Source organism: Cygnus atratus, chromosome 3 (assembly GCF_013377495.2).
Source record: "Cygnus atratus isolate AKBS03 ecotype Queensland, Australia chromosome 3, CAtr_DNAZoo_HiC_assembly, whole genome shotgun sequence".
Taxonomy (NCBI): domain Eukaryota; kingdom Metazoa; phylum Chordata; class Aves; order Anseriformes; family Anatidae; genus Cygnus; species Cygnus atratus.
Genome location: NC_066364.1, coordinates 42,360,975 through 42,376,821, shown reverse-complemented (window position 1 = coordinate 42,376,821; position 15,847 = coordinate 42,360,975).

Sequence of the window (15,847 nt, the reverse complement as noted above, 5' to 3'; positions counted from 1 at the left end):
TGTATTATTTTTAGTCATAGCTGCAGTACACAATATGTGCATATGATCTACAGAGAGATTTATTTTAAATAATTGTGGATGGAAGAACCAGGAGCATTGTTCAGAGAGCTATCTCAGCTCATCCTCAGCTTACATCTCTGAAACTGCAGAGAGGCAAATACTACCCTACAAACTTCCAGAAACAACAATTAAAGTCATGATTACTTCCATATATACGGATTTTTAAAGTAACACCTTCTGGAGGGATTTTCCGCACACACACACAGCAATGCTGACTTCCCATTGCCTGCAGCCTGGCTCTGGGACACTGTGGAAGCTGAGAACCTGAGCACCATGTGGTAAAACAGCATTTCTTCATGAAAAAGTATAAAACAGAGAGCAAGCATAAAGTAGTTCTTCCTGTTTATGTTCTCCCAGCTGTTGCTACCAGCAAGTTAAAAACCACCCACATTGGAGGCTGCTTCAGAAACACTGTCTTCAGTCGCGCTAGGCAAACCCAATTTAACTACATGGTGTGAACAGGCATTTCCTTCAGAAGGTCAGCTTAATAGTTTCAGGGAGCATCATCCATTTTCTGGGTTATGGGATGCAGCCAATGATTGTTTCTGATTCACCCACTCTGTTTTAAAGGGTACTCATTTGTAACCTCCCTCAGTTTTTTCCATTTAAATCGGTGTTCAATATAGTCAGTATTTCCTTGCTAGGAATCTATTTCAAAGCTCTTGCTCAGCCATTTCCCATCTTCCATCATCTCTGACATCCTTTTCTGCATCCTTTTCTGTTATTTTCAGGATGAAGTGAACGAAGCCACATACAGTGTTCAGAAAGAACCTACTAACATTTTTTTTTTCTCTTCTTCCAACCCCCCCCCCCAATACAAAATTCACCTAATGCCATTAAAACAGAATCTGTGCTTATGTTCAAATTTTGGCTTTGAAAAGTGGGAGTGCTTTGAATTCTCTTGCAAACGGTCTTTGAAAATGTCATATGGTTTTATTAACTACTTTTAAAGCAAGTTGCATGTTTGAGGACACAATCTGTCATATCTATAGCCAATACCTGTGTCTCTTAAAAAATAATCCTTGTCTGTTGGTGGTCCATGACCTGTGAAGACTGAGGTAGGCTGCTGCAAAGAATATTTTCTGTCTTGAAAAACTTACATCCATTGTACAACATCTCAGATGCCTACATCTGGAAACAGCAGCTGAACAAACAAACAAAAAAACCTACAAACTGACACGTCTAAAGTTAAGGCAACAGAGAAATCTGGGCATTCAGATTCGTTCACATGGTGGCTTTGTCATTTGTGCAAAAAGGTCTCTGAAATTTTTACAGCGACCTCATGAAACATACTCTGAGGATTTCTCGATGCAAGCCCTGGGGGATTGCTGGCTCATCGGCACAGCAGATGCTAACACCACAGTTCTGTGACCCTCTGGGTGGGAAGGAGAGTGGGCTGTCAGCCTGGCACACCAGGAAATGTTTGATAGGCACTGATGTGGCAAAAGGTGCAGCAGGCATCTGCCCTGATGCTTAGGAGGAGTCAGGCACTTAACGCAAGAAAAACTCAAGTAGGTGCCTCTCTATATTACTGGAAGTTTTCAGACCTCCAAAATCCATCCCTTGATCCATATATTTCTTCTCTACCTGTGTGAAGGGGGTAATAACACCTCCTTATCTCAGAACAGGGCCCATAGACCAGTCTTTTTAAGGCTTTAAGCTGGATAAACAGCAGAGCACGGCACTGCGATACAATGTCAGCTGTTACACATGTCCAACTACCACAGGATTTTCTCAAGGTTTGTTTCCTTTACTGAGATTTGTGAACAATCACTGGCATTCAGTTGGAACTGAGATTAAGAAGTTTTTTTTTTCTTTTTTTTTTTTTTTCCAGTTGTAAGTGACACTTTCCTATGCATTTTATTTAAAGATACCCACATCTCTTCCAGCAGCTATGTGCAATTCCACTTATGAAAGCATTTTGAACATGGAAGCAAGAACTGTGCAGGTTTTATGCCCCAGAAGCATGCACTATTCTTCTTCTCACTAGATGGAGGTCCAGTGCCATGAAAACTGCAGCATTCTTGATTCTCCAAGTTAGTGATTAAGTTGAAATCATTACCACAGCGATCTATATACTTTGCAGTATATCTGTGCTCTGAGTAGAGGACACAGATGAAGGAATGCATATTTATAGATCTGTTAAAGCCTATAATACCCTCTGGTAATAAAACATTTAGAAAATGGAATTTAAAAATGCCATAAAGTTGTAGATGTTTAGATGCAGATGTCTAGCTGTAATGAAGACTTTATAAAATCCAGTTGTGCTGAATAAATTTCTTTTGGCAAAAGCAGAGCTATTTAATAGATCACATCTGCCTGGTTGATGCTGCGTTAATCCTGACAGTAAATTGCTGTAACTAATCTGTATTAATTAGGGAGAGTAAGGACTGCCATTTATTTTGCTTTTTGAATTTTTCAGTAATCATGCTGCACCATGCCAGTGCATTTAACACTCACCAGTCCTGGTACCAGAACAAATGCAGGTAAGACCTTTCTTTAGGGGTACCATCCGTTTGGACGAAGGAGTCCTATTTAACCTCCTCCAATCTTCCATTAGCTCTGCCTTTCACTTCCCAGAAAGTCTGTAGCCCCTTTGTCTCAAAACATTCCTCTTTATTGTCACGCTAGACTTCTCTGAGAATCATTTCTCAAAGAGTTAATATGAAAGAGGGAGTTGAACCTGCAAGACAATATGCAAATAAATAGATAAATAAAACAGAGAATAAGGAAATGGAGACTGAGTTAGAGTTGATAAGTTTTTAGTTTGCAAGCAAATGTACTGTAAGAGTGGTGTGGGTGGTCACCCACATCACCTAGTGCTTTGGGTGATGGGAGAAAGGAGTTCAGTTTCTCTCTATCCCTTGGACTTTCTTTATGACAGATCAAATCCTTTCGGCTCAAGCATATAACGGTTCCAAAAATATCATCTAGATCATTTAATTGTTCAAAATCTAGGTCATGAAGACCAGATATTCTTTAGCCTGTCAATGACTTTAAAATCTTACAAAATTTATCACATGTCTACAGCTCCCAGTGCTGGCAGTATCTTCCTGGTAAATGCTGGGCAGAACACACCCAGTTCACAGATTTCACAGGTTTGGAGTCCATACAGTATTTTTTATAATGCTTCTGCCTGTTCTGGACTTGTGCGCCTTTTTTTTTTTCTTTTTTTTTTTTTTTAATATTTCTTAAGATGTTAAAATCTCATCCATGCAGACATTGCTGGTTATTGTGAATTACCTTTTAAGTCACCTACAGTGGAACTTAGATACATAAATACAGGTGTCTAGTGCCAGTGGAGATGCTCCTGGTCATTGACATGGAGCAGGGAGATATGATGAGGTATGTTTGTCTTCCTGGAGAGACATCTGGGGGCAAGATGCAAACCCTAAGGCATCTCAAATGGCAATCTGTGCCACAGCCCTGTGTTTGACTCTGAAATTTCTCTTCTTTGCACAATAAAGGAAATCAAACACCTGAAGAAGAATCATGCATTCTGCTTAGGAGCCTGGCATCTGAAAATTTACTGCAACGACACTAAATGCTTTTTTAGTCATCTCCCTGGGTGGAGGTAGCTTTAGGAATTACTGTCTGGGTAAAGTAGGGGCCTCCATACTTCACAGAGATAAGAATATATAACTTGCAGTTTATGAGGTGCTAAGCTACCAAGGAAATATTGGCTGAGTAAATATTGTCATTAAAACAACCTGGGCAAGCAGCTCCACGTCTCTATCCAAGAAGTTTCAGCCCCACTGAATCCTGCGGGGCTTGCTGCAGACTCAGCATGCACTGCAAGATTGGGGCTTGAGTTATGAGCTCTGGAAAATGTGTTCATTTTGGAAATTAATGAAGATTTCATGTTGATGAATTTGGGATGGATAAATGCATTTAATCATAAAAAGGAGCATGGATGCTTCAAAGTATGTTTCATTTAGGCCTGGAATCCTAAAAAAAAAAAAAAGAAAAAAAAAAGAAAAAAAAGATTGTTATATAATTTTTGCCATTGATCCCTTTGCCAAATCCCTTCCCCCAGTTATTTTTGATGCTGGCTAATTTTAACCAGATTTGAGAAAAGGGTAGAGTACTCAAGGATATTTATGTTCCTACTGGTCTAATGGAAATAAATTTCAGGATAAAGGAGAAATTTATGACCCCTCTGAGATAGGCACAACTCAGTCATTATAATTCTCTTTCATAGCAACCTCCTGGTTAATAAGGCACATAACAGGTTGGCCTAACCACATGGACCCAGCTCCAGATGAGTCATAGCCACTGATTTCTTTTTCCCAGTGGGTGTATTATAAGTGCATGTGGACAAGCTGGGGTGAGAAGCAGGACAGGGAGAAGAGACACAGTATAAATTCATGTTTCTAGACCTCTTCTGTTTCTCTGCTCATGAAGCATTTTATTTTGTTATTGCTTCAGCCAGTTACTCTCATGTTTACTCATCAATTTTATCTCTCGGTCATTATACTCCATTTACTTATAGATGGTGGATATTTCCCATGATTTATAATGTAAGCCTACTCAGAAATGCAGATCACTCAGGAGGTATTTGACTTATAAGGCAGACTTAGACTTCTTCTAGGGAATAGCACAGCTATTCTTAGTGCTATATGCTTTATCTTTGGGATAACATATACCGCACATATGCCTTTAAAAGAGAAAATTTCTAGTTTTCCAGAGATAGTCAAGGCATCTCAGTTTTTATGACCCATTCTCAGTTGTTAAGATTATATTTTTAAAAATGATCCTGAATCTATTAGGTCTTTTTCCTGACTTATACTTTAGCCAATTAATTATAAATTATATATATAAATATATATATATATATATAAATAATTAATTATAAAATTATCTTTATTAAATAAATATTAATCATAACTTGCAATTAATTATTAAAGAATAAAAAATTAGGAAGAGTAAAGTCTTCTTTGGTTTTGACTTTGCTTAATAAGTCACTTGCTCAAATTTGAGAATCATTAAGAAGGGTAGGACATTATTAGGATTAATATTGAAAGAACCACCTTAAACAAACACATAAGAAACCTTTTTCTGCACAATGGATCAAAATGGTGATGACTTCAAACATAAGATTATGGGATTGTTCACTGTAAAGATAAGAGTTACAATTCCATATAAAATATACATATGGTTAAACAGCCTGAAAATTATTAGAGCAATCCCAAAACTCAGATAAAATGTATGATAAAAATTGGGAATTGGGAATTTCATCAAGAGCAATTTGTGATAAATATATCTACCTCCAGAAAATGTTCTTTATAAAAAGAAAGCTTTTTTTTTTTTTTTTTTTTTTTTTAATATAGAAAGAAGCCATTGTAAAAGATCCTTGTGGAGCTTACACCACCGTCTTCTCCTGCTGAGCTCTGGAGTCCAACACAAAAAAACAAGCACCGAGCTCATATTACTGGAAAGTTGCTGGATTATATTTCTGGTTTATGTGGCATAGCTCACCAGAGTGTTTTAAAGGTAGAGGGAGTTTCCAGAACACTTAGTAGAATCCAGTGCTGAAACCCGTACAGCAAAAATGGAGAAAACTGAGATGTTTTACTACACTTAGAGCAATTTTTTGGCATACTCTTTCTCACATAGAGGGGAAATCCTGGTGTCTGCTCCCTAGTCCTGGGCCATTTTGGTGTTCCAGGTATTGAAGTATCCTTCAGCACTCTCTTTGTCAGACTAAATTTTCTTCAGCAAACATAATACTTTTAGGTGAAGGAAAGAATGAGAAAAGAAAAAACTGGGGGGAATTTAACATATATAATTTGTTATGCAATTGAAGTAGCAGTCCATACCCTATACTCCTTAAAACACCTACCAGGGAAATGTTAAAGCTGGAAAATGTAAAGTTCATGTCTCCCTCATGCCCCTTATAATGATGTGAGAGTTACAATAAAAAACAATGAAACACCTCATAAAAAAATAAGAAGTGACATGATTTACATTCAAAGAATATTTTCATTATACATTCCGTTATGTTTCTTCCTACTCTTCTTCAGTTCACTTTAGGCCAGAAAGGTTTAATTTTCTGTGTTGACACAGAAAGGAAGCTAGCCTGTCAGTGAACGTGCAAGGGGAGTCTCCAGGGAAGGAAATGCAATTATGCTGAGTAACATTGTTTTACTTTATTTGTAATAAATATAAAGGCTTATGATGCCAAAGGACTGCAGTATAGCTGTATAAAGGTTGAGTACGAATGATAAAAGAAAATATAGCTTGGATATATAGTGAGCTTCTGTTTTTCCCCAGTTGCTATAGTAATGTTTGGCACCTTTGTTAGTTTTTCCAGCAAGCTCTCTCATGCTACATCCATCCCTGGGAGATTTGTCAGTTTGGGAAGACTGAGAACAATGAGCCTGCCTCAGATCTGGAGACAGACCTCATTAGCTGTGAGGATTAGACACAATACCTAGCACACGCACAGTAACCAACCTACAGGGGCAGGGGCTTCTGTACAGAAGGATCCCAGGATACTTTTAATAAGACCACTCAAACTGGAGGCTGGATTGCTCTTCAACACTCCAAAGCTGGCTGACCCTAGAGAAAGTGCCATCCTAATAACTGTTGTTCATGTTTAAGCGCAGACTAAAACAGCTCAAAGTCTTCTACAACTTCAGGGGAGTTGCACTGATACTCAGAGGACCACAAAAATATGTAAGTACCAAAAGGCTGCTTTTTGCTACCAAATCAAGTTGTTGAAACAGTTCTGCTCTCACATGTGCAACTTCCAGAGGAGTTAAGCAGGAACAGTTCGTTACAGGTGTTGGGCCTTTCCTTTTGTCTTTTCATTGTCAACGAAGTCCTCAGCATTTCTCTGCTCTCCTGGGAGGGATGAGAAAGAAGTGGCAAGCAGCACTGCCACTCTTCTCCATTTTCTCTGCTTGGCTTGTGAAGCAGGTGTTTTCTTAATAACAAGGTCTTTGGATGATTCAGTGGAAATATCTGTATCTATATCTATATATAGATTATGATGATATATATTATATATATATATATATATTTTTTAAACGAAAGATAAAGCATCTTTCAATTTCTCTGTGCTGCAGAAGCACCTCCCAACCTGAATCAAATACCTGGAAACTTCGAAAGCTGAAAATAACAAAAGTAGCTACAGTAGCAACAAAAAGGATCCTTTTGTTGTTGCTGCTGTTTTTAACATTTTTAATCTTATGACAGGTGTTACAATTTTGGACTCTGGCATTGGCCATACTTCCTAAATATATATTTCCAAGTTGCTTGGAAAGTTGGCAGGAGGATCAGAGAGGAAAAAGGAATACTGAAACCTCTCCTGTCAGAGTCAACTGCAGTTCACCCCTTCCCCCCCCCCCCAAAAAAAAAAAAAAATCACTCTCTTTTAACATTTCTTGAGCGTATATATAGACCTGCCTGGAATCCTAGTAAATCTCTTGAGAGTGCTGTATTTATAAAAAATCCCACTATAACACTGAATTAATTAACACCGCACATGCGAATTTGTGAATTCACAAATGACAAGCTGCAAATAGATCTTTTTTTTTCTTGAGAAGCATGTGCTCAGTGAGTCGGAAAATTACAAGTCTGGTAAAACTTGGATTACTTTGAGTTTCTCCATGAAGGACCTAACCAAGAGTTTAGGGAGCAGTTTGGCTGAGATCAGAGATTTCTTGTAGGGCTTACCTTCCTCGTCATGTGCAGTTAATGGCAGCTCTGTGCATAGGGAAATATTTTTAAGAATGTAAGTTAATGATGAGCTGATTATAAACTTTGTCAGGAACCATGGCAACCCCTAGAATTATAGGAATACAGAAGTGACTTTAACTTGGATCAATCCACTTGGATTTCTCTATCCTGGATCTGTTTTTTGTTTTTTGTTTTTTTTTTCCCTTCTGATTTTATTTATTTATTTATTTATTTATTTATTTTTCTCAAGGGATTAATGCAAATAAGAGGTTATGAAGTGTAATCTAAATGGTCTTTTTTTTTTTTTTTTCTTGCAATGATTTCAAATGGATATGCTCCACAATATAGCTATCCGATGACCAAAGGGGTGCTAGAATTGGTAAAAGGGAAAAAAGGCAGGAACATGAGGTTGGTCCTTCTGGTAGGGCAGCATATTTAAAAATCTAGTTACATAGAATACCAGAAGGAAAATGATCGATGAAAGAAGGCTTTTAGTAAGGAAACTAACTAACAGTTCACCTGGAAGAGGCGTTCTTCACTTGATGAGGATGATAAAGACACTGCATGGGAAATTGTTGTAAAAAGACTGTAAAATGAAAGCTCGCCTACTGGTTATGTTGGGAAGGAGAGGTAGATAGAGAAATGTTTTATGGGATAAAGCAGTGGGGAGTGGTATATAGTCTTGGCTGCTCCAGGTCGTCATTTCTAAACCTGTGAGTTGCTAGAAACAGATACTGGGGTGCAGAACACTTCCTATCATTCTGGGTGACACTTATAAACTGACTGAAAGGAAGCAGAGTCCCAGAAGATGCTGATCTAGTCCAAATGAGTGCTTGAAAGTAGAGAAGTAGCTGAGGTGTTGTATCGGAATGCGTTTATTTTATATACTATGGGTTTTTTGATCCCTCTTGCAAAATGAGTGTCCATTTGTTTTGATGAGGGCATGCTCCTGCAGAAAGGGACAGTAAATCAGTTCAGACCTTGCCGAGGTGGAATGGACATAGAATGCTCTGGAAAACCAAGGATGTTTGCCAGTTAGTTTGCAAATTTTAGGTGAAAAATCCATTCTGGTTAGCCCTGAAAACTCATGCCAGACTCAACAAAAGATTGTGCTTTTGCAAAAATTCTGTCTGACAATTTCAAAAATATCATATCAATTACACTGTATGAGTATCCAAATGACAGAGTGCTCCATGCTGCTGTCAAGATCCTCACTGATGTGCTTTCTGTTTTTTTAAATACATTGAGAGAAATACAACTTCTTTCTTTAATAACATTTTTTTCTCTTTCTTTAAAAATAATTGCCAATTACCTAGACATCTGCAGTCCACACTGCCTATTACCTGAGGCTGCTTTCATCTTGGCAGTCATCAAAGTGCATATAGCCTGAGGTAGAAGACTTGCCTATGGAGAAGCTTAATTTAGTCTTCAGAAAAAGCACCATAAATTAAGGCAGTAACTAAGATGTATTTGGAATGCTGCTTTAGAAACATGTTTGTTAATAGTTTACTAATCTTATTAATACAGATTTCCAATGTAACTATCTTCCTTGTGTTGCTGTTGTGATGGATGGAGTCAGGTCATCTTGATGATCTGGCTGGAAATAAACTCTTTAAAAATTCAGTCAGTTGATGTGGCTTACTGCAAAGCCACATTACTTTAGTGCCAACAGTGGAGAGGCAGTGAGAACAAGAGACCCAAATGAGAACAGGAGAAAGCAACATAAACTGCTCAAAAACTATCTTTCTTGCTTTTTAGGCATGGCTTCTTATACTGTCTGTATGTAGCAATCAATTTGTAACAGATGCTATTTATTTTGGTATTTATAAATTTTTTTTTCTACCAACACATGATGCCATGAACTGTAGCTAGATCTCTTTATCTGAAAGGGAGGAAAAAAGAGGAAGGCTTGGTATGCATTTAAGAAGTGAAAAACCTGCTAGAGAAGAGCTCTGTGTTTAGAGAGATCTAAAAGCCATGCCAAGTCTCGGCTAAGCAACACCAGTGCTTATGTACAGTGTCCTGTATTCCCGGGAAGGCTTAAAATGTCGCAGGATCAGTTCCTCTGCCCGCACCCAAGCTGAGTGATGAATGTGAGACACCTGGCTTGAGAACTCTCTAATTAGACGCAGATCTAAACATCCAGTCACAACGCTGAACACTATAACCAATGCACCAGCAAAGAGGGCTTTTACAAACTCTCTTCTGGAATGTTATTCCTGCTTGTTGTACAGCCAGTTTCAGAAATAAACCCAGTTTGGTGAAGGACTGACTGCTTCACATACAGGTGGAGTCACCTACCCTGGGAGTGTTTAAGGAAAGGTTGGACGTGGTGCTTAGGGACATGGTTTAGTGGGTGACATTGGTAGTAGGGTGATGGTTGGACCAGATGATCTTGGAGGTCTTTTCCAACCTTAATGGTTCTATGATTCTATGATTCATGCTAGTTCTCAAGTTTGTTGACACCTGTTTGGAAGCTGGGTGGTATATGGCTTTGAGAGCATTGCAAGAAGCTGCAAGAGAAATGAGGGATGGCCAATTACAGAAAGCTATGAGATGCTTAAGAAAAACTGGTAACAATTAAGCTGAGGCTAAAGGAATATGTAGAGACAGGGACAGAGAACTAAGGTGGTAATCAGAGCTGTCAAGGTTTTAGGTTGAACGTATTTAGTTGAATGCATTTAGTATAATTTACTGCATTTGGTATAACTGAACTGAATTATCCTTTGATTCGTCTGAACTTTTGAGGAAGCTCATATAATCTGGAAGGGTGTGTATTTGTTCTGTAGAGCTGAATAAGGTACAAAATGGGTTGTTTGAAATGAGATTTTTTATTCTACTTAGGCCTTTCTCTAGGAAGGTGGTGACAGCAAAAGTCTCTTTTTGTTGCCCAAACTAAAACTATTTGGATAGTGAGGAAACAAATGTACAGAAATGATATTATCCAACTCTAAAATTAAAATCCAGTTAAGAAACCAGGAAAACACTTACTGGTAGGAACAAATGTTCTCATATACAAACAGACATGAAGAATTATTTTTCGTTTTAGTTCAATTGTATTTAAAACACATTTTTTTTCATTATATTTTGTTGCATCTTTTCTGAGCTTTGTTATAGAACTCTTGTGCTTAAATTAGGAGAAATGTCATTGTAGGTTAAAAGGTACAACTCCCTGAGTAAGTGGCTTGAAATTGGTTTTCATTAGTTCAAATGTACACTGAACATCAACTGCTTCTGTAACTTTTGCCTGAAGCTTGGTCATCTCTGTCTTACACATTTTCTCTTTGGGTATATTCAGTTAAAAAAAAAAAATCAGACACTAGCTAGAATTTTTCAACTGTTGCTATTTTCCTGTTTTTACCATTACCTGCTTTTTATTTTTCTTCATGTTGTTTCACTGCATTCCAGAAGAGTTTTAATTATATCTGACTCCAAAGGGGGAAAAGCACGGACCTCAGATTTTATGATAAATATACCACTGCATTTCCAGGAGTGGTTTTTTTTTTTTTTTTTTCCCTTCCGCTTAATCTTTCTTCTTTTCTTCCTGAGGAAGAAAATGCCAGATCTTTAGAGGAGTTGGTTCCACTGGCTCTAGAAAATACTTTCTCCACTATATTAGCAATAAACTGGCAGATTTCAGTTAAAGCATGTTCCATTATCTGCTTTAGAGCTTTTCTGCTTTTTTTTTTTCCCCAGACATCTAGGCTACTGGCTTAATGAGAGAGACACTGGACTTACTGTCCTAGTAATCACAAGAGATCTTAAAAATTATTTTGATTATGATGTAGTCCAACCTTTTCTTTAGTGAATGCTCATAACCACTAAGAATCCATTTTTCTCATCAATTTTCCAATATATTCATTTATCTTGGCTAAGTTTATATACTTGTTAGTGTTTTCTATCGTCCATCAGGCCTTGGATGTTTATTTCTCTGCAATTTTACATGGGGTATAGTGATGGCTCCAAGCTGTGATTTGAGTAGTATGATCCAACCAGACAAAGGGATTTTTCTTTCACTTTAGTAAATATATGGGGTTGTTTACTCAATACCACATAAACTGCATCCAAGCAAAACTTAATTAGGTGCTCTGCCAGGAAAAACCTATGAGAAGAGAGGAATGGAGAACAGCTGGTTCTGTCAGCTGTTACAGTGCTCAGACCTACAAAGGTAAGAGAAGTGTGACTGGCTTATTTCCACCAAGAGAGTAAATATGTGAACAAGCATGGATCTTTCACCCAGGTTATTTTATCTAATAAGACAAGAGGGAAGACAAGCTTATTTGTTGGTAGGTCAACTTTAAGCTCATTTGCCAAGTCTAAATCCTTTGCAATTTCATTATGTCAACAGACTTCTGACCACAGAATTTCTCCTGCATCAAGGACATTTACATTTTTAAAAATCTTAACACAACTGTACTTACTAAATAATTTTGTTGTCTTTCATACAGTCATAGAGTACATTGTATTCTGAGGTGACCAAGTCCTGGTCCTTCTACTTTACATATTTTTACTACTTTTAAATCTTGATGTATTTGAAAAAGCTGTTTACATTGCAAACCTCCCCTTCTTCTCCTCCTCCAACACTCACACAAGCAGCTGCTACTTTGGACGGCTTTTTCCATGGGCACGTATTGTTGCTGGTATCCACTCCATGGAAATCTGTCACTTGATTCTTGGTATGCGATACTTGATCAGGTTTGTGATTTTTGTGGAACTCGGCATAAGCTGGACTATCACTGGGTGAGAGCCAGCTGTGCTTTATTGCAAAAGAAGTTTGTTGTCTGTGAAATACTCCAACTTTCTGTCACATCCTGATTTACCATCAGCTTGCACATGAGTATTCTTTATTCGGCAGCTGAAAGCAAGACATCGTGTGCTGAGCTTGCTTAAGCTGGTTCTTACAGCATCATAGAGAGGGCTTAACTGCTTTTACCTTATTTTATTACTCCAGAATTAGCATTAAATTCAAGAGACCACTAAGTGTTGCTCAACAATGAGAAAATAAGTGATTAAAACTATATGAGCTCTGGTGCAGTAGCGTAAGTACAGTATTGGTGTGCTGGGCTGGTAAGGATCAGCCTCTGAGGGTGACATAGCTGGAAGGCAAGGATCTCATATTGACAGACTATCACTGAGATTACCCTGAGGATGACATCCAAGAACATCTAATGCAAACATGCTACTGTGGTCCAAAATGTATTTACTTTGTAGCTTTTCCCATTTTTCAGTCAACCCCCTGCACTTCCATCCCAGCTTGTTTGTCACAAGCAGCTTCTTGTTTGAAGTTTAAGCCTTAGGTAACAAATTATTTTCTCCCATGTGTTTGTGCAAGTGGTTCTCCCTATAGTGAGGTTTTATGTGGTTCTGCAGTGAGAAAAATATGTTCTGCTATGCCGGACAATACTTCTCTGGCTCAGTCCTGACAGATGTTTGCTGTGTTCATAATGTCAATAAGCACAAACATCTTGCATGCTATAAAGTACTCTGATATGACTATAATGCAAGTGAAGAACTTAAAAGTTGACTCTCTACCTATTGGTCAGACTGTCAAAACCCAAAGAACTGCCCCCTTTGCCTTCCTGTAGCACTAATTTGAGAAGGTTGAATAACATTAACTTCAACGAGGCATGATTAACAGTCAAACATATAAATGCAAGAAGTTCATAAAAATGTGAGTTTGCACTTAGTTATTATGTCTCACAGGTATTAGGTCATTTGGAGAAAATTATTAGGGAGGTGAAAAGTGGACTTCTTTCAACTTTTCTAAAAACCTCAAGCTGACATCCCATTTAGTGGCCAAATACTCTATTCACATATAGTGGCAGCATAACAGTTGCTGACATTTTCTATTTCTGGCCATATGCATTATAATGCCAAGCATAATTTATATCCTTGCATTTTGCATATGTGAGAGGAAAATTAAGTTGACAAAGCCTCAGAAATAAAAAAGCAATCAAATTGTGTTTCTATGTTGGTGGAATAGCTCTTGAGGAGACAGAATGTTCCCAGAAGATGCTAAAACAAACATGCAAACAGAACTCTAAATTAGGACCAAGGCAAGAGTTCAAGTGCTTTATTTTTCTTCTGAGACAGGCAGCTTAACTATTTGCTTAAAAGATACAGATCAAATAAATCTGGAAAGTTACATTGCCTTGCTGAATCACTGTCTGAAAGGTTATACTAAATATATTGGAATACAAACCAACCAAACACACTTGAGATACCATTCAGAGTAAGCTTTTCACTGTGCAGATAAAAGAGAAGTCTAACCCTTGTATACCAGTAGAAATAAACCTGAAAAGTTTCAATATGGAAGAAGGTGTCAATATTATTTGACACCAACTGGCATAGCTTCAGCTTTAGTGGTGTTAAGCAAATTTTTATTATCCCTAGATGCCAGTATCATTTCAGATGATGTTGGCTGAATTAGCTTTGCAGCAGCAGCTCTTGAAAATACAGTTTCTCAACATTGTGAGTGTGCATATATGTATGCACGTAAGCATTTTGGAGAGGAGAGGCTATAGATTAAGTTCAGCACGAGAGGAGTTTTCATAGTTTAATTTAGAAGCTGGAGATGAACTCAGAGGGTTAAAATCGCTATCGTGAATGTATATCTGAAGTGAATGGCATTTACAAGCTTTGCACATGTATATAGGAACAAAAGGTTTTAAAAAAAATTGAAAGCAATGCATCATCCTGCAAGGTCTAATACCACCTATAAAAGAGGATCAAAAGACAGCTGCTAGCTTGTTCACACTTGCTGCATATGGCCAAAAGCATATGCACAATGATTAATCCAGGTCAGAGTCAGTCTGTCTGGCAGAAAACTGAGTGCAGCTGGGCTGACCACACGGAAGCCATTTCTCAAAACCTGGGCTTTGAGCACAGCTTGCTGAGGGTCATGTACTCCTGCCTTTCTCAATGCTACCCATAAGAGAATCAGCCCCAAACTGACCTAATTAAATGTCTGCGGTGGGAGACTGCTACCTCTGAGATATATCTGGAACAAGCTACAGGAGGAAATGATTAATCCTGTCTATTAGCAGACTGTTGTATAACATTCACTGATTTGATTTGTCAAAGCTTCACTGTCGTAACCGGTGTTTGGGGCACAGCAGAAGACATAACAGGAAGGTTCTGGAGAATATTGCTGAGTGGAAGATGGCTGTGATCAGTGTTGGTGTTTCCTCCAGCAAAATCACCGGTGCTCCCAGTTCGCAGCACTGTTAGAATGAATCTCTCTGCATTATCCAGGATGCCTGCAGCTTAGCTGTGGTACCCACAAGAAGAAAAGTGGACATTCAAATAGAGAGCTAATGGTGTCTTCATACCCCAAACCTCATTAGTCATAGCTCTCATACACAACTTCCAGGTAAAAAATGTTCTTGTAGTATGGGGCAAATAAAAAGCAAACTAAACATTCCCACTGTATTTTCAAATGAAAATAGAGATTACCAGGATATTAGAATGAAATTGATTAATTCTTGTTGATGTTTGGATAAGTACTTTTTATGGAAAACAATCTTAATTCTTGTACTATCTTTTTAGGAAAATATACACTACTCATTGTTTTTAAAGTAAAGATTTAGTAACAAATTCTGAAACTTCTCAAAGAGTTAGATCAGTGCATTGCCAACACCATGTGGCTACCATTAAGGTAGCTGTTGATGCACTTGTTCATTAGCATCCCCTGGAAAGCCATCTGAGGATGTAGGTGTAGCTGGGAGTCATTGACTGCTTCTGTTGGACGTGGGCTCAGCTTTCTTCTCCTCTCTCTGACTTTGAAAGGACTTAATTTATTTTCTCCTTTCACATGGATTTAAGGGAGTTTTGGTAAGAAGTAAGGATGAGTTTTATTTATTTTTCTTTTTGAAAGAATGAGTCAATCACATGATATTATTATTTGGTTTGGATGTGGGAAATGTCTTTTTTCTAGCACATGTTTTGAGTTTGGGTTACCAGTCTCTATCTCATTCCTCTTCCTGAAACATTTTCTTCTATCCTTTCTCTTTAGCCTATTAATTCCATTATGTGACATTGTTTTTTCTTGGAGTGGAGGAAGGGAGTTGAAGTCTTTCCATGCTCTTTCCAGCATCTTCCTGTC